Source organism: Falco punctatus (genome assembly GCF_963210335.1).
Source record: "Falco punctatus genome assembly, chromosome: 1".
Classification (NCBI taxonomy): Eukaryota; Metazoa; Chordata; class Aves; order Falconiformes; family Falconidae; genus Falco; species Falco punctatus.
In genome coordinates, this window is record NC_137580.1 from 81,840,682 (window position 1) to 81,859,453 (window position 18,772).

The 18,772-nt window shown below is 41.3% G+C and overlaps 1 protein-coding gene across 1 annotated transcript in view; it reads left to right on the top strand.

Annotated features, from left to right (window-relative positions):
* Positions 1 to 18,772, top strand: part of CPE (carboxypeptidase E) — a 56,231-nt gene that overhangs the window by 19,598 nt on the left and 17,861 nt on the right. The gene's annotated exons all lie outside the window — the stretch shown is intronic.

Consider the following 18,772-nt stretch of genomic DNA (forward strand, 5'->3'; position numbering starts at 1 on the left):
AGATGGATGCATTGTTCCTGGGTAGTAATGTCAACACAACAGTGGAAAAATGAGTTGGTTTTTGTATAAACAGTTACCTGCTACACAGCTTTTTATGTGGAAGTAGAAATTGGTTGCAAGATTTTTTCCAGGGGTAGGTATGCTGTGGTGATGGATGTAGTGTAAAAACATAAGAGAGGAAGGTTTACAATGGTTCAGACAGAGCGGTGTGTAATTTTAAAGCACTAAGCCTGTAAAGGTGGCAGCTGGAACAATGTCACCTTTTGACAGGCAAACCGGGACAGTGCATGTCCCATCATTGTCCCAATGCACATGATGTTCCATCAGTTCCTAGCACTTGAAAAGAACCCCAACATTAGGGACCTTTGGGAGGCTAAGCGCTAGTTTTACTTTACTTGCCAAGGCCATACAGAGAATAAACTCAAATACGTTAGTTTGGCAGTAACTTGGGAGACTTTGCTGCTGCTGTCTTGGGTTTCCAACAGGTCTCCAGTGAATAGATGCCAATCACTGTGTCAAATAGAATATTTTTTAGAGTGGATGGACAGAAAACAAAGGGTAAGGGTTAGGATTAAGCAGTGGTGAGGTTACGTATGGAAACTACTCTTCCGTGTGGAATACCTCATCTAGAGATGTTTGAAACCTGCCTGGACGTGACTGTGCAACCTGCTCTGGGTGACCCTGCTTTAGCAGGCGGGTTGGACCAGGTGATCTCCAGAGGTCCCTTCCAGCCCTGACCATTCCATGATTCCATGATCACAGAGGAAGTAATGAACTGTGTAAAGCTGTAGTGGGGAGATGGTTTTTGAGAAAAGGCTGGAAACAGGAAATAAGGAAATGTCATGTAAAAAAAGGCAGGAAAAACTTCTAGTAGTATTAAGTTATGAAAACAAATATGAGCAGATTCCCGAAGTGTTCCTTCCCCATTTGTTCTTAGGCCACTGCCTGTTGGTCGTGCTAGGCCTGTGGAAGGAGAAGCCAGTAAAGACTAAACATGCCACCCCCCCCACCCCGACTCCCCTGATTTGCTTTTTTTTTTTTTCCTTGTGATTGCCAGCATAACAATCCTTTGCAATTGTAGGTGATGGAAAAGCAGCGGGGTGCTCTGGGCGGTGTGGTCTCGTAGGGTGAATGATGGTAGGAAGCTGGTGGCAGGGTCACTAGTTTGTAATGAGGTCATGGACACGTTAACGTGGTGGCCTGTGCTGCCTGTTGCTGAGTCTGAGTGTGGTGCTTGGGCTGCCCTGGCCCATGCCCTGTCGCCGGGATCATGCAGCATGGAGGCCAGCTGTTCTGAGGGCCGTGCACCCGGGGCGCTCAGCACCGGGCACCTCCGTTCCTCCGGCTCCAGAAGAGCGCACCGTCTGAGTGCGGGCTGTGGGGTTTGCACCTTCTGCCGCTGGGCCTCCCTCTTTTGGGGTCCCATGCAGTGTAACTTGCTCCCCCTTTCTTCAGGGGACCTCCAACTTCTTCAAAGTATTTTTCCGCTGTTGTCCAAAACATCAGCTTTAACCATGGAGCAGCCTCCTGGGCCAGCGGCTGTGTCGGGGCGCCACTCCCCAGCGCAGCGGGGCCTCAGGCTGCTCCCTTGGTTCATTACAAGCCTTGCAGCACAGCGCGACACGTGCTTGCAGGGGCTACACGGTACGTTACTTCCTATTTCATCTTACTGTCTGCCTGGGGTAGCTTATTCTCGTCTTGTATTCTTCTCTATAATTGCCTCTCTTAATTGACCTCTTACGGCAGCTTAGCTGAACTCTCCCTGAAATCCGCAATAACTTATGAAATATTTTGACTCAGTGGAACAAGCCCGGTGTGATTATCCTCTGGGCTGTACTTTAACCTCAGGAAATCCTGGCCTCCCGTTCTGCAAAATAAAGGACGTGTAAGTGCTCCAGGAGTACAGCAGCATTTGTATTTCCATAGCGATTTCCAGAGGAAAATCTTAGCATGTATTAAATGTTTTCCTCATTTTAAGATTTTTTTTTTAAAAAGTGTGTCCTTTGCTTCTCCTCCAAGTTAGTAGTTTAAATGTGCCTCTTTCTCTTCCATTTCTAATAGTCTTTGTAAAAGGGCAAGAGAAATTAAAAACCCCCAAGTGTTTTTGAAGTAAGGTGAGTGCTTGGAACTTCTTGGAAGAAATGTACTGTCTTAATGCAACACCATATATACATATATCTATATATATGTAATGGTTGATAGAAATAATTATAATACAAGAGCCTTACAATTTTTAAAGGAGAAAAAGCATATTTTTCTGTACCTGCTTCAAGCCCATTATGGTTTGAAATGAAGTTTATGCACACTGTGATATAAAGTAGGATTAATAGCTACTATGTAAACCTTGATAGGGTGCTTTTGGTGTGCTGAGCCGCCCCATACTTGCTTCACTGCTTTGTGGATAGTTTCTGCAATGTATAGTGGAGATTTAAGAGCAAATTAGGCATAGTGCATTAGGCATGGTAGTAACAAGTTACAGATTCCTTTCCTAGCATCTAAATCTTGCCTCTTCTGGTAGATAACCATATATACTATAGAGCATATATGTATAAATTCTGTCTTCTCTCTGCTATATGTCAGTGTTCGTTACTGTAAAAAATGAAAGAATAGTGCAATTCCTCTGGAAGGCAGTTGACGTGCACCATGTAACAGAGAGTAGAATAGATCCCAAATCCCATACCTTGCCTCCTGTGCATGGCAGGGGGACAAAGTTGTAAGGTTCCTTACATGCCTGTTGCTGGTATGTCCATGTAGCAGCTGGTATTGAACAGGCTGTCTTAAGAAGTGGAGTTTAGCTTGGTCTGCTACCAAGTATTTTGCTTCCAGAATAATTCTATGACATTACCTACATCAGGGTTTGTGTAAGAAAAAAATAGCATTGGGAAGCATTTGTGCCAGCAAAATGTGGCAGATTCAGTATCCCCAGGCGGAGAAATTAATGCCAAAGTAAAATCTAAATTTCCTGTATTTGACATCAAGCATATAAAATGTGCTCTGAGGGGAATCTCTCTTGCCTCTTTAATGCTCTGAAACGTACAATGTCACTGAAAACAGTGTATCTTTGGAGTGAATTATTTATGGAAGGCATGTCTGCGTTCCATGGGTGCTCATCAGACCAGCAGTGTGCTGCTGCTGCTGTGGTTTGCTGCCACCCATGCTCAGCTGTGCCCATCATCTTTACATGATAATTCCTTAGTAAGGGGTGACTAGTTGCAGTCACATCACGGAGTAACACAGCGATCCCATACCGCAAAACTGAGAGTAAAACCACCAAACTAAACCATAACAAAAAGTCCAGCTCAACAAGCTTCCAAAGAGCAAAATCCTCTCTCTTGTTTATAAAATAATAAAGCTAGCACCACATGTAATGAGAAAAACATTAAAAAAGATGGGAAATGTTACTTATCCAGGTCTTACCGATATCTTACATATGTGCTTATACATTTGAAGTGTGGAGGTTTTGCACTTTCAAAGGTCTGGGCCTTCCTTTTATTAAAAAGTGGGTGAAGTTTAAATAAGTGAATCGCTATTGTGAACCAGTGTGGTGATTTCTGTGCCAGCTCTGCTCTAAACTTAGTTGAGGTTACTTCTCTGCTCACCGTCAGAAATGGGTTTAAGTGTGGTATTGAACTTCAGCCTGATTACTTCAGGCAGTGATCCTTCTTTAATTCATAGAGAATTTGGCACAGGATTTGAGGGAACCTGGTTTGACACTTTTTTGTCAAATCTCAGGTGTGCTAAAATATTTCCATATCCTGTAGAATGTTAATTTTTTTCATGAATTAATGTTTTCAGCCCTTCGAAAAGCCAGAACTGCTCCTTATGTTTACAAGCTCAAACAGTAACCATAGCAGACTCTTAATTTCCATATTAAGAAAGAAGTGACTGTGAATGCTCATGATAAATTTGAATATTAGCATTTACTCTCTTACTGATAAATTTAACAGGCAGATCCAGTTTAAAAACAAAATTGCTATGGCATGGACCTTTTCCTTTGACAAGCGCTTGGATACTGGCTCTCTAGGATGCTAGCAGCCTCTGAAGTCGTTCACTTGTTGGAAGAAGGGACTTAGTTTAGTTCTGGCTAGGATTTCCACTTCGGAAGAGATGGAGTTGAGGGAAGAAGCTTAAAAGCTCCATGTAGGGAAGAAGGTTTCAGTCCACGTAAGCTGCAGCGGGAGGCTGTGAACTCTTGTGAACTTGTGAACTAAGTCCACAGTTTTCTGCTGCTGTGTCATCAAGCTACAGAACGTCACCTGCTTGTGACTGTCGCCTTTTGGAGACTCCTGCGGGGTCGCCAGCCCGGCCAGGCTGCCTGTTGTCTCACCGGCGGTGCCCGTGGGGCAGCGGGGCTGTTCCTGGCTCAGCCGGCCGCCTCCTGATGGCTCGGGTCCGGAGCTCAGCCCTGAGAGGCAGCGCCTGCATGCTCTCATGTCCCCCTTCTTTCCCCAGGATGGGGTGCTTGTGAGAACTGGAAGATGTTTTGCAGATTACATGTTAAAGGAGAAGTGAAAGAAAATGGCAGCGAGCAACCCACATCGACTGACACGATGTCAAGTAGCTCAGTGCAAGGAACTGTTACAGTGGTCAAAGTGATGAAGAAACATTTCCTGGAAGGTTCATCAGACCGGGGAGTAGTTTACAAAGGGTGTCAGGAATAAAAATACAAACCTTGAAGGACATTTAGAGCAAAATCTCCCAGTAGGAGGAGAATACGCGATATCCACATAGATGTTGCCAGCTTTTCTGGCTTATTCACTTACCTGGTTAAAAAAAAAAAAAAAGTTGTCTTTCACTCTTGTATGTTGAGATTTAGAATATTCATGGGATTAAAGTGAAACTACACATGAAGGGCATAATGAAAACAATCTTTTCTGTAGTTTTGTCTAAGTTACTTGAAAAAATGTGATATTCAGTAGGTGTGGCGTGGCTTTTCATAAAACTTGCATTTTCCTTTGTAGGTGGATTTGGATGGGTGTAATCCTGATTCAGCAATCCTAAAATAAAACCATAAGATAGCACATTTCCTTCCTTCATTTAAATAGAAATATGTAGCTATGAAGTCCAATGATAAGCACACAGCAGCTGAACATCACATGTCATCCTGCTTTCTCTCATGCACATCAATGTGATGCCAAGATGACGTCTGTTGGGGTACTTCCGTAGGGAAAATCTGTGGAGAAAACTCTCTGCAGCATAGCTGCCCGGACTTTCAAAAATGTCATATCAACACCCTTACTTTTTCATTCAGTGGAAACATATTTATGATATACTCAGGAACAATTGCAGTATAATGAGAAGTGAGTGCTATTATTTTTTCCTCTACTAATATTCATTTGCTTTTATGCTAATTGTGAACTACTTTTCATTTTTTACAGGCTTGCTTTTCTGACACAAACCTGTTGATTTCCTCATTAATTTCATTGCATAGGAAGATAAACTGTTCCTTAAGAAAAAATGTACTCGTATTCAGTTGTCTATTTGAGTTAAATGTTGCTTATTCTGCTTATTTTGGAGGGTTTTTTGAGTCCAAAGGCTGGAAAGTATCATTTAGGATTGGTACTTGATTTTGTTGCTGTTGAGATATTAACTGCCAAAATGTCAGTAAACACTAAAATATGCATTTGTACTTCTGAGCCATTAATGATTGCTTCTGTTGTCCACTGAGCAAATTTTCAACCCACCTTCCTTGCAGTTTGTCCTGTAGTGACATCTGTGGTAGCAAACAGCTTCCCCGTGACGGTCTCAGAGGCCACGGTTTGATGCCCTTCTTTAGGTCTCTCTAGAATATTTACTTTTGTCGCAGTAGTCCCCTAAAGGTGAGAGAGGAAGAGGAGAACTACGGTAAGATCATCGCCTGCCCTGTGCTTGCCATATATATTTTTATTCTCTTCTGCTGCTTGGGTAGCACATGCTCTGAGAGCAGGTACTATCTGTGTTCGGTGACAGCACAGTGGTCTGTCCATCGTGGAGCCTGTTTAGGATTTGTGATATTATTAATACTTGTATGGAAAGCTCACACTGTGGCTTGGAGTAACCCACAGTTGAGGTCCCGGTGTGGCTTTCTGCACTACACCTATCCCTTGTCACCGTGCTTGCCTCTATGGTGGGAAAGAGGGCTGTTGGGTCTGACTGATTTATTTGGGGTTTTTTTGTTTTCAAAAAAGCCTGCTGTTCAGTGACCAGCACAATAAACTATATAGATTTTTTTTCTGTTTCTATACATGACTCAAGCCACTCACCATTGACAAGCAATCAAGAGTCTGTCTGGGCAAAACCCTCGTGGTCAGACTATTTTTGCCTGGTTGGAAAGAGCTGTAAGCCAAGCATGGACTGCTCATAACAGGCGTGTACAATACACAGCTCCAAAAGCCTGGTAAAATCTGGTTTTCTGTGTTACAGTGTTAGGTTTTAGCTTTAGGTTGTAAGTCATGCAGCCATGACAGAACAGCATCATGGTGCAAGTCTGGGAGCTGTTCCTTGTCAGGAAACTCTTACAGTTCTTGAAATTACCTCTTGGGTTTTTGGGTTGTTTAGGTGTGAGTTTTTTTGATTGGTTTGCTGGGTTTTGTTTTTTTTTTTCTTTTTGCCATAAAAGACTTAGGTTCGCTTCATATCCTGCTTCCTTTGATATGTTGAGTTGATTGTTTGGATCTAACAGGGCCTTCTGAATAGTGTGAGATGTGATAACAGCATTGTTTCTGACGTGAAATATTTTATGAGAAAACCTCGTGTTCGAGATGGTCACTGTCATGGGATTACAGCAGTAGACACCCATGTCCAGCGGGGGAAATAAAGATTATTACCCTGAGAGCCTGGCACTGAGAACCTCTGTAAAAAAAGTGTCATTCTTCAACACTGAAGGGTTTGAAATAGTTTTCTTGGCATAGCAATAGTATAATCTAGATGTAATTTTACTTTCTGTCTCCCTTTTCAAGCAAAACAAGAGAAATAAGACTTGATGTTGCACTAACCTCAGTGTTCTTTTCTATAGTCGGTTACCAGGTAGGAGTCTGCAGGTTTGTGTGCAGTTAAGCATCAGCACCCCACTACAGCCATGTGTCTAGCACCAAATCTTTATATGCACCTTTTCTGGTAGCTTTTCACATAATGTCGTGGTTCTAAATTTCGTATTGCCTGCTGCGAGATGGAGTTTTCAAGCTTGTACATCTGTTGGTTCATACCTGGTTTGAAGAGGATGCCTCAGTGGAAATAAGCCATCTGGAGAATTTTAACATGAAAAATGTATTTGTTTTCTGGGTTACACAAGTGGAAAGAAGATACCTTTGCAAAAAAAAGTTGTCTTACTAGGGCCTATATTTTTTTACCCCCAGATAATTTATGAATAGGTGAAAAGCATTTGCTTAAAGGAAAAAAATAAAAAAGTAGTTAAATGTGGACAGAAACCAAATATGTAAAAATTGCATCCAGAAATAAATTTTTTATAAATAAAGACTTGATCCAGAATTTATAGGAGTCAGTGGAAAAAATCTATTCTCAAAGTTGTTGCTTTTGCACGAGACCATAATCCCTTATTCTGGCAAACTCCTGAGCATGTGCTTGGCTTGATGTTCCAGACTAGCCCCTCTGATGCTGATGTGCTGAAGGTAAGCCTATGTTTAACGTCCTTCACTGCTTCAAGTCCTAAATGAAGAGAAAAGACAATAAAACTGAGCTCTCAATGTGATTTCAATGGTAGTTTTTGCTACTAGCAAAGTTAAAAGGGAAAATGTCTTTCTTGTATCATTATCAAAGTCTTTATGGTTAGAAGAGCCATAGCAGGTCAAATATCACTGCGATGTTTTTGGGAGAAAAGTATTATTCCTGCCTACTGGGTTAGTAGCATTGCTTGGTGAGTTTTATGCACCAGCTGCTCTTTCCCGAATTTGTTGCCTTTCATTAGGTGAAGCCTTTAAAGAACAGTGTGGTAATCTTTTTTGGATCCTGTTCCTGTGTTCCTATAACCTGAACACAATTTTGTAGATTATTTTACATTTTGTAACTGTATTTTTTTTTCTTTATGGCTTAGCAGACTGCTGGAAAAATATACTGAAACATGCTTTTGGCAGTCATCACACTGTGATCATAAAAGTTAAACCCAGGATGAAAGGGAAAGTTAAGTAAAATGCATGTTAAAAAAAGTAGAAAATATGGCAAAAGCTGAATAGCTAGTATTTTATGAAACGATCCAAGCAGCTTTAAGTTTGTCTTTTCATGCAAAAATGTAATCATTTGATTAAAAAGGCTTTTCTTTCAGATTGTTTGATTAAATAAGAATGATCTACTGAATCATATGGTGTAAGAGGGTTAATAAATACAGGGAGTACTACGTTGCTTCCTAAAGAGTTCAGTTCCTTTCTCCATTGCAGTCATGTGGTTTTGATTTTGTTTGTGAACTGTGCCAAATCTGTCATTTCATGTGATTTTGAATATCTGCAAATGCAATTTCTTTAGTTAGTTAGAAGTGTGCTTTAGATCTAAGAAGATGTTAGCAAACAGAAACATGAAAAATATTTTCATGACCTGGGGATGACCTCCTTGGTGCCGGAGTCTCTCAGGGAGGGACATTTATGCACGTCTGTAAGATGTACGTGTGCACATACACACAGCAGTACGGATGTGCTTGTATGCAGTTGGGAAAGATTTTGCATCTCCACTGCTCTGTGCTGTTCCCCTGTTTTTTGTTGAATTACTGTCCTTGAATTATGAGCTTGTCAGATGCATATGGGATCAGGCACCACATCTTCCTATTTGGTTGGAATCATTATTTCCTAGATTCCATTTTCTCTTCATTAGAGAATTTTTTTCTTCTCAAAAAGACCCAAATGCCTGAAACCTCAAGGTGAAAATAACTGCAGTAGGGCTTCTCAGGAGATGCTTTTTGCCTGTATTATGTGCTCCTCGGTGGGCTGGCTAGTTAGCTACTACTTCATGGGGTCTCTAGCCATGAAGAATGACAGTATGTAAGAGAGAAGTAATTTCAGCAATCTCAGAATATTTTTTAATAAATAAAGGTAAAAAATGCATGAAACCAGCTTTTAAAAAAGTACCAGACTTTATTATACCTCTTCATTGTACCTTGCCAGACTTCTACACCTGCATAAAATTGAAATAAAACGCAGTAAATCTTGAAAGTAGGGCACAGTTTTCCTCTTGCTTTTACTGCTGTAATATTGGTGTGAATTGCAGAAGTATGGCAAAACATTTCAGCTCCTAGTGTTTTCTTACACTTACTAAAAAATATAAATGAGCGTGCAGGAATCGTTGTGAATACACTCAGGATGATGCCAGATACCAATAACAGAAACCCTTTAGACTCCTACTAGTGAAGGAATTTGCCCTTAAATAACATGTACATTTTCATTAACGTGATGTTTCTTCCTGCCTTGGCAGGAAAGATCTTGCCTGATGTACTGCTGGTAACATAAAAGAGAGTTTCAAGGGAGATGAAAGGGACCACAAAAGATGGATTTGCTGTAGCTTTTTATGTTGCTCAGAGGAAACGATAATTAGACAGTGTTAGGAAGAGCTACTTGGGTTTTGATCCTGCTGGTCATTGCACTTTAATGTGCTTGGCATATTGGAGGCATAGTGTGTATAATTGTAGGAAATGGCTGTTATTCATCCTTTTGTGACGAACATGCCTTGTTGCTTTGAACTAACCTTTCTGCTTGCACTTAGAATAAACCCTAGGTAGGTTCATTTTATATCAAATTGCACAAAGCTCTATCGCCATACATAGAGCTCATTATAAAATGCCTCGTTACTTGGCCGCAGGTTCACTTTCTGCACTTACAGGTGCTGTTCGTGGGCAGGATTGTGATTACTGTTGTCCTTGGCTGAAGACCATACGGCCAACAGGTATCCACGTCTCCTTTCTCGTAACACAGAGCTGCCCTGTTACTTTTTGGAGGGAACACCCAGCAGAAGCTCTGAAGACAGCTGAGAAGTTACCAAGCTTTTATGTTTGTTCCTTATACGAGGAAAAAACACGTCTGTTTTTAGCACATTGGGTTGTGTGCCCCTGAGCAGACCTAAAAGCCATTACAGACTTTTTGTTAAGCATTTGTTTCTATCTTACAAAGGCTGTCCTGTGTCCTGCAGCTATGCAGCTGTGCTGTGGCTTGCGGTGTGGGGGTCAGTATCCATATGGGATTTTTTTGTCTGGAGCTCCCTCGTCTAACAGCAAAACATCTCTTGAAAGCCTGGATCCACTCCCATCTTCTATTGAGACAAAGGATTTGTCTGGTTCAGTCATTTCCATCATTATTCTTGAGTCAACAAGCTGTTATATGATTCACTTCTTCCTCTTGCGCACCAGGCTTGGTTTCTTAGCCTCTGCACCACTTCAGCTTCTTCTCCCTATACTGTTTTGCTAGGAATTACCACATTTTTTCAATTTTTTTTTTTTTTTTTAATTTTTAAGATGATATGGGTTGCATTTTCTAAAGGGTATCTGTATTTCAGACATATGTGAGTGAAAAGATTGACCCCCTCCAAGCATCCCGGTCTGCCTTACTACCTAAACTGGCTAAAATAAATCATTAAAGTACAATACCAATTTTAAATAAAATTTTGCATACCATAGAAAGATCCTGAAGCCAAGTGTTGCAATGTTTGGAAATATAGTGCTGCACTACCAATCTTAATCACTCTCTACCGAGGTAACCTTTATTTTCTTCTGCTTCACACTGAGCTGATTTAACCATTGCTATCTCAAGAAGAAGTACAATCAAGATTTACTACAGGTTATCACATAGCATTCATATCTTAAATGCAGAAACTTGAGAGAGTACTGGCTGCTAAAATCAGGCTGAAGGTGAAGTGCGGCAGCAGAACAGACCTCAGGGAGCCCCTTTTTTTTTCATCAGGGTTTCACACAGTTTAGCAGGTTTTTAAGCCTACAGTGGAGCTGCAGGTTTTCTGGCAAAAAACCCCACCTAACTTCTAAAATTACGGAATTCTGTTTTTAAAAATTATTTATAGCTGAAAGGTAATGCTAAAACAGCATCAGGACTAAAAGAAGCTGCCTGGGTATTTGTTGGTTTCTGAGGATATTGACATAAATCAGGTCATTTATGTTGTGACGTAAATGGTGACCTCTGTTAGTCATCACAAGTCAATCTTGTGTATTTTTTTTCCCCAAAGGAGCAAGGTAACAGCGTAATTAGCATTTGCAGTTTGCCTATATCTGTCTTACTGTAATTTATTTTAAAAGGGCACTTTGTATCTCCTTCTGTAAAATCTATGGCCAGGAATCGCAGAAACTAAGATCAATAAATACTAGGGCTCATCTAAGCAAGGGAAGCTAAATAAATGTGCAAACAAAAGTCTTGCTCTGTAACATGCTGTCTACATGAGGGATGTGTTGCAGATGCATGTTTATGGGGAGATGTTATCCCTCTCCATCTGTTAGCAATGGCCAATGCACTTCAGCACAGTCTGTCTGAATCACAGATCTGCAGCCCACGGGTTTTTTCAGGCAGTGTCAGATTGTGACAAAACAGAAGTGGAATAAAATCGTGTTCCAGTTACCAGTGAAGAAGGAGCGTCCAGTATGTGTAGCCTTGGTGGAGCCATGGGTACCATTGGGATGCCCCAGAAAGGTGATCCAGGGAGGAAGTCTGGGGGATTCCTGCCAGTTATTCCTAGATCCCCAAGCACAGAAAGTGTTTCCTAAGGACCCAGAACGTCCCCTTCAGTCAGAAGTAGCTCTCCTCCACGGGGAGAACGTGCCAAGGGTTGTGCTGGGTGAAGGTGGGCTCTGTGAGCGCGCTGCCCTCGCCCGCGCTGGTGCGGCCGGGGGCCGAGGTCGCGCAGCCCCAAGGGTCAGCCTGGGTGCCTTTTCTCCCAAAACACGGCCCTGAGTGGCTCCCGGGGCTCCGGCCGCTCGGGAGGGACCTCGGCACTCCTCACGGCTGCCTGCTGCTCTGGGCACGCTGGAGACACCACAGCGCTCAGCGCTCCCAGCCTGGAAGTGGCCTCCCAGGGAGCACCTGGCTGCGCTTCCCTGCGAAGAACTATTTACGGCCTCTCACGGACTCTTTCTTTGTCTGTTTCCAGTGAAAAGGGAGAGCTTGTTTCCTTGCCTGATTTGTCCACCATTTCAGCCTGCCTCTTTGGCTTTAGAGTCTGGGATCCAGATATAAACGAATTGTTTCCAACTTTTATTTCTTCTCCTCGTGCAATAAGGATGAGGGAGAGCAGAGCCCAAATGTATCTCCTGCTGGCAGCAGGTGTTTGAACTAGTTTAGCTTTGAAAGTTCCCGTATACTTGTTGCATGTGGAAGGGGTGGGATAGATGAGCTGGGTCCTTCTGAAGCGCGCTGATGGCTGGGGAGTGCCTTGGTAGTTGAAGTGAAAGAGCCGATTCTGGAGTCTGCTGAGGAGAGAGAGCTTGTTAAGTGAACTTGAAGAGGAACCATCCCAAAATACACATTTACATTATGTATCAACTTTCTCTTCATCAGAAGGTCTATTTTGATGATGAAATGATGGATTAAAAAAAAAAAATCTTTGCTCGATGTGCCAACCAAATCTTGAGGGATAGAGTGAATGCCTTTGAAATGAAAATCCACTTGGTCACACAGAGTCACAAATGGAAAAGCCCCCCTCCCCCTTACCGAGCACGGTGGGAAAGATGAATTGAATCTGTTACATCCAACAGCCAGTATCGCAGCAGATACAGAGTTACTTATGCTGTCTCTGTATTGCCAGCATCTTTCACGAAGAACCCCAGGATATGTTTTGGTCCAGGTTTTTTCCTAGCAGTGAGAGCAGAAACTGGGAGGTGAAAAAACTGTACCTGTCTTGTACTGTGCCACAGACCGGTAAGGGTTATTCTGGGCAGTTCATTTCGTGTCAGGTTTCTCAGGAACCTCATCTTCAGTGCTGAGCTAGTGATACTTGCTGCTCTGACTCTGTAATGAATTCTGTAAATGCAAAGTCCTGTTAATTTTTCCTAGAGCATCAAAAATGCAATTGATTCTAAAACTAATCTGGTCAATCCTGTTGTATGTATAGGTGGTTATTTATTACTTCCAAAATTCTCTTGATTTTTTAAATCCGCTTTGAACTTCAGAGAGGGCTTTTTAACGCACAAAATGAGGGTTTTGTGCGTATCTCATTGCAGTGTTTCTTATTAACTTAAAGGTTTTGATTAAGTAAGTAAACTTGGTTTGCTTTACAAATGATTTGTTATAATTTTGAGAATCATCATCAGTGCTGTTGAGAATCATCATCAGTGCCCCAGTTCATGCGTGGTAACACAAACCCAGCAGGCAAAAACTGTTCTACTCTCTGGTGAAGCACGCGGGCTTTACTTGAAATACGAACTCAGCGCTGCACTGTGCAACACCACAGTGTAAGCGCAGGGTGCTGGAAAGCCCAGCATGGGGATAAGCCAGTGTCAGAGCTGTCGGTGGGGACCGCAGGAGCTGAGCAGATGCTTTGCCCACTTCTGTGGGAGGCTGCGCCAAGTCCTCTAGCTGCCGGGGTGAGGGTGGGCCGTTGGAAACCTGGAGAAAGCATCGAGTCATACGGAACCTTTTTGGGGAAATAGCTGTCTTGAGCATGAGGTAATCTGTCTGGAGAATTTAATTTGCAACGCAAAGACATACAAGACCCTAGTTGGAAGCCCAACAGACAGACTTCGTGCTCAGTAGAATGGAGATCGCATCTCAAGTTGAACGTGTCAAGGCCAGCAGAAATATAGGTGTTCTCTGTGAGCTTTCACTCTGAGTTCAATGTGTTGTGCAGACTTTGCTGTTAACTTTAATTTTAAGTGGTAGTGTTCAAATAATTATGAAAGTTTCCAGGAAGAGCTTGAGACCCTCTTGTATCATAGCTGTTAAAAAATGCATGTGTTTTTAAAGCAGGAGATTGTGAAAAGATCTTTGATTTTCTTTTCCTCTTGTTTTCTTCTCAGTGGATTTTCTAGCAGTTAATGGCAAGAAAGTGAAAGATTGGATTTTGCAAAGGTCTTCAGTGTTGACCTGTTTCTACTTTATATAAGCCGCCTGTGAAGCTTCCAGTAGTTTCTCTTTTAGCAAGTTTAGACCAACACATCTTAGTAAATGTCCTGAAATTATGTAAGACCTATACAATGATTTAAAAACCAATACTGCATTGCAGTTCTGTCTTTCAGTGCCGTTTTCACACAGATTGTGGAGACCAACATTTCTATGGAAATGCTGTTGAGTCAGGTTGCAGACATTTAGTTTACAGGGTGTTAGAAATCTGAATTTTCTAATCTTTCACTTTCATATCTCACCTCCTTTTATTTTCTTCTTTCCCTCTCTTACTTTTTTTCATATTCAAAGGAGAAACCCATTTTACAGTCTTTGGTTTTCCATGTAGTTGATCTCCAGAGAATTTCTTTCTCTTTAATCTACCACCAAAAATGTGGAGCATAAGAAAGTCTTCAATCACATTTAGTGAATGAATTTCTTGCCAGCAGGGGTTCTGAGATTTTTCATGTCATTTATCTACGAGAAAAATTTACTGGTTGCCAAATTAAAAATGACAAACAACTGTAAGTAATCAAAAACACTAAGTCTGTTATTTCAGGAATGTTGCTAGCTTTTCCATAAGAAGTACAGGAAAGCAGAAGGGCTCTACTCTTTAAGAGTATTTGAGGCTGATTTGCAAAACAGTTCATTAAGCACTTAAACTTTACAGTAGTTAATTTTTTTCTTCCATATAGCTTGCACTTCCATGAGTGAAATACTGTGCATTTTAAGGTTAACTGCTTGACATTAGACTGTGACTAGTGGCATGACATTACCTTGACTCATAGTATCTATAATTAGTAGGTGCTAAACTTTTTGTCCCTACATTTTAGAAAATTACTGTCTTTATGGTACAAATACAGCCTGACCTGAAAATGGCAGTGGTTAGTCATCTTTAGTTGGATGACCTGTCTGATATTAATGATGTAGATGCTGTTCCTAGGAAACTGCAGAAGACCTTAGCTGACAGCAGCTGCAGAAGTGGATGGTGACATTTCACAATGTTTGTCAGGCCCCAGAAAGGCACGACATTTTAAAATGCTTTTTCCTCCATCGTTTATCAGGTTGTAATGTACCACGCAGTCAATCTAAGAGGGAAGTGAAAGCCTTCTAAAAGCCATAATGATGTGATGGCTTAGGTTTCCCCAGACGCACTAAGATATTTATAAACTTGATTGTGCGTTTCATTTCTTATGACTTGCCCCCAAAGGTGTTAGTATCTACTCATTCGTTTGTGATAACAAACCGCTGTATCTGAGCTGAAATTATGTGTAAGCTTTTATAAATGTCCCACATTGTTACACAGGGCATACTTTGGCTATTGTGAATGAGAGATATAGTTTCCCAAGATATATTGTCAGAAAATTAATAAAATTAATCAAATAAGAGTTTTAAATACTGAACCAACAGAAATGTTCCTTTGTGTTTATTGTATCTTGGACCATGGGACTCCATTAGAACAATTTTTCTTTTTTGTGTGGGTCAAGTAAATGAGAAAAGCCAGTTATTTCTCTTCAGGCTTCTTCTCCCTTAAAGCTACCTCCAGTTCTGCAGTGGAACAGAAGTGTTTCTACTGGTCATCAAATTGACATTTACAGAGTCTTTTAATAAAAAAAAAAATGGTGTGGCAATTACAGTTACAGAATCCTATGAAGGTCTGCGCTAAATGGCTCATGAAGGATTAATGGGAAGAGCCGCTCTTCCTCCAGCCAAGTAGCCTGCTCGCCAAGGTGACCGAAGGCCCTTTTCCCCATGGGGTGAGCTGTTCTCCAGAGAAGCCTGAAGCTTGTAGAAGTGGTGTGCCAGGGCATACTCAATGAGTAGACCAGGGGACCCATAAAGTGTTGAGGCTTAAGGACCAGATGGCTGGCATCCTTGGTGTTTGAGGTATCCGCGCTAGCCATGAAGTGGAGGAGAAGGAGCTGGTTCCCTTGTGAGCCATAGTGGCCCCGGAATGGTGGCCGCATTGCAGCCGCTCGCTGAAGGTCAGGCAGCTGGGCTTGCTTAGCTCAGCCAACAGGGTGCTGGGCGTTTCTCTGTTGGCCCCAGCTAGCTGTCTGCCCTCCAGCTTTATTGTCCTAGAGAAAAAGATGATTAGCAAAGAATTTCGGTAAAAGTGACTCAAAAAAACCCCAAAAAACAAAAAAACCCAGTTTCCAGCAGGTACCCGTTGAGTTGCAGTTTTTGGTCTAACAAGAAAGGCAGAACTGCAAATACAAATTAAGGGCTTTATTAGCTGCAAAGTTGTATCAGCAGATTGTAGCCTGTGGAAGCTCCCTTGGCTTTTTGGCCATTGTGGTGATAACTAATGACTTCAGCAGCATTGTCCCTTTTTCCAGAATGGACTCCCTGGCTTTGCCAGTCATGGGTATGAACAACTAATGAGCAAACTGCTAATCGAGCCAGCTTGTAGCAATAATTTATTTCCGCTGAAATAGACATAAAAATTGAGTTTGTTTCCTTGGAACAGCTGCAAGGTTTAGATATGAGAAAGATCCATTTTTTCCGTTGTTCTTTAAAGTGTAAATCACATGTTGAAATGATGAAGAGCTTTCCTAAAATAGTCTGATACAGTCTGAAATTCAGTATCTTCTGATACTGAGCAGAAACTCAGTATTTTGTTGGTTGCTGTGGCCAGAAGTAAGAAAACAGGCAGGGCTGGGGGCTGGCAAACAGTTCCCGTGCTCATGGACCACACAGCCTTGTTCCCTACAGCTGGAGGGTTGATGGGAGCTGGATTCCTGTGCTTCAGAGAAAGGTGTAAGAAAATACCCAGGAGAGCTGAAATATGAACACAAAGCTGAATTTTGAAGCAGGGCTGTTATTCAGCTGTTATCTTTCCCTTTTCATTCTGCATTTGCTTTTAGATCAGTTTTTTAACTCTTGATTTGCTAGCAAAACTTGGAGTTCTGTTGATACCTCACTGCCAACAGGATTCTTTGAATACTGGTTCACACTTTGTGTTGTAAGTAATGATACTTTATCAGTCTAAAAATGGTCATTGTTCTTTTTCACTAAAAATCACTGTCTCTTGTTTTGTGGTGTCGGGAAGTGCCACTTTCCAGACCATTACCTCCATGCCGTAGTGGTCGGTATATTTGACTGACCCTTTTTATTCTTCCTAAGGAAAACAGGGATGATCTCTTCAATCGCTTTTCATAGGAAAGCCTTTCCCTGTTTCCAGTGACTGTCTGCCTCTTCATGATCTGCTTTCAGCTTTTAATGCTCATTTGAGATGGGTCATTACTACTAAAGATACGCTGTAGATGAGGCTGTACTCTTGGTTCACTACAGACCCCGTGACTGTTTTCACCAACCCTTCTAAACACTTTTAGCAATTCTTTGGGAGGGGGCAAAGCAGAACCCTATGGGAAACATGTTTCTATTTCTCCGTTTGAGCCAGGCCTGCAAAATTCAAATGGGAGAGAAAGATAGGTGATTAATGCACAAGGCTGGGAATCAGAAGAAATGTCTCCTTTAGGCTTCCTTAGTGAAGTACAAATGCAAAATGCAACTGTGTGTTCATATTTACCACAGTAACAAATTTGTCTCTCAGCTTGTGAAAGTGCTTTTCCCATAAGTAACATGTCAATATACGTATGTATTAAGTATTATGCGTATACATGGTGTGCAGTGCTGCGTATTTTATTAAATCATATCCATCTGTTTTAATGGGATCGGGTGGATTGCATGGTATGATTACTCTCGATGATTAGATCTCTTGCATTCCCTTGTATTATTAGGTAGGAAGAAACAGTAAATAGGAGCTCAATGTCAAAAGATGACTATCAGATAAAATTAAGCTATTTCACTGAAACTAGAAAACTTTTTAACCTATCTGACAAAAAACCCTCAGGGATGAATCCCTATGTACAAAACCACCTTAGCTGGAAGGAAGGAAGTCATGGTATTATAATAGCACTGTGTCTGCTAGCATCTTAGCACTGGATTAAGGTTAACAAGCACAGACTGAGGAGTCGTAAATAGATAGAGCTGTGTGCTTCGTTAACTATTATTGAGGTGTTATTAGTGTAACACTCTTCCTGGCTTAAATTTACCCCTGTGGTAGTGCAAAAGGCCATCACAAAATGTGTTCCAAGACTATGCAGAGCATATAATCACCAGAATGTTTAATTAAAGCTGTTACAACAGAAGAACTGCATTGCAAAAGGAAAAGAATAAGGAATAAGTGGCTTCAACCCAGAAAACGGCATATTCTTCATTTTAGTTCCAGAACAATCCTTTAAATATTCAGGTATTTACATGCATACTAAAATCTCTCTGTAATTAGGGCCCAAAAGGTAGTCTTTTAATAGGTAAATCCTTCACAGCTCTGCAAGACACATCTTGTGTGTTTTTTATGTCTACGGTCATAAGAATGAGACTAATTAGCAATTGGGAATATTGGATGGCTTATAGATATTATATAGATCTACAATATATATTGAAGACATAGTACACATTGAATATTATATATGCCTATACAATATCTATTGAATATATGCATAAACATTCCATACATATTCACAAATATAGATATATATGTATATGGAAAGTTTAAGTATATATTTAATATTGGACTGTTTATTTGAATGTTAAATGGGAACAATTCATTTTATGAGTTAGGTTATTGCCCTTGCTTCTAAAGTCTGAGCTGAATATGCAGAGCATCAGCTGAATAAGGCTTTTGCAGATCACTAGGTTCAGCAGCTATTCACTGGCAGTGCTTTGGTAAAAGAATTTCAGTTTAATGCATGTGTAGT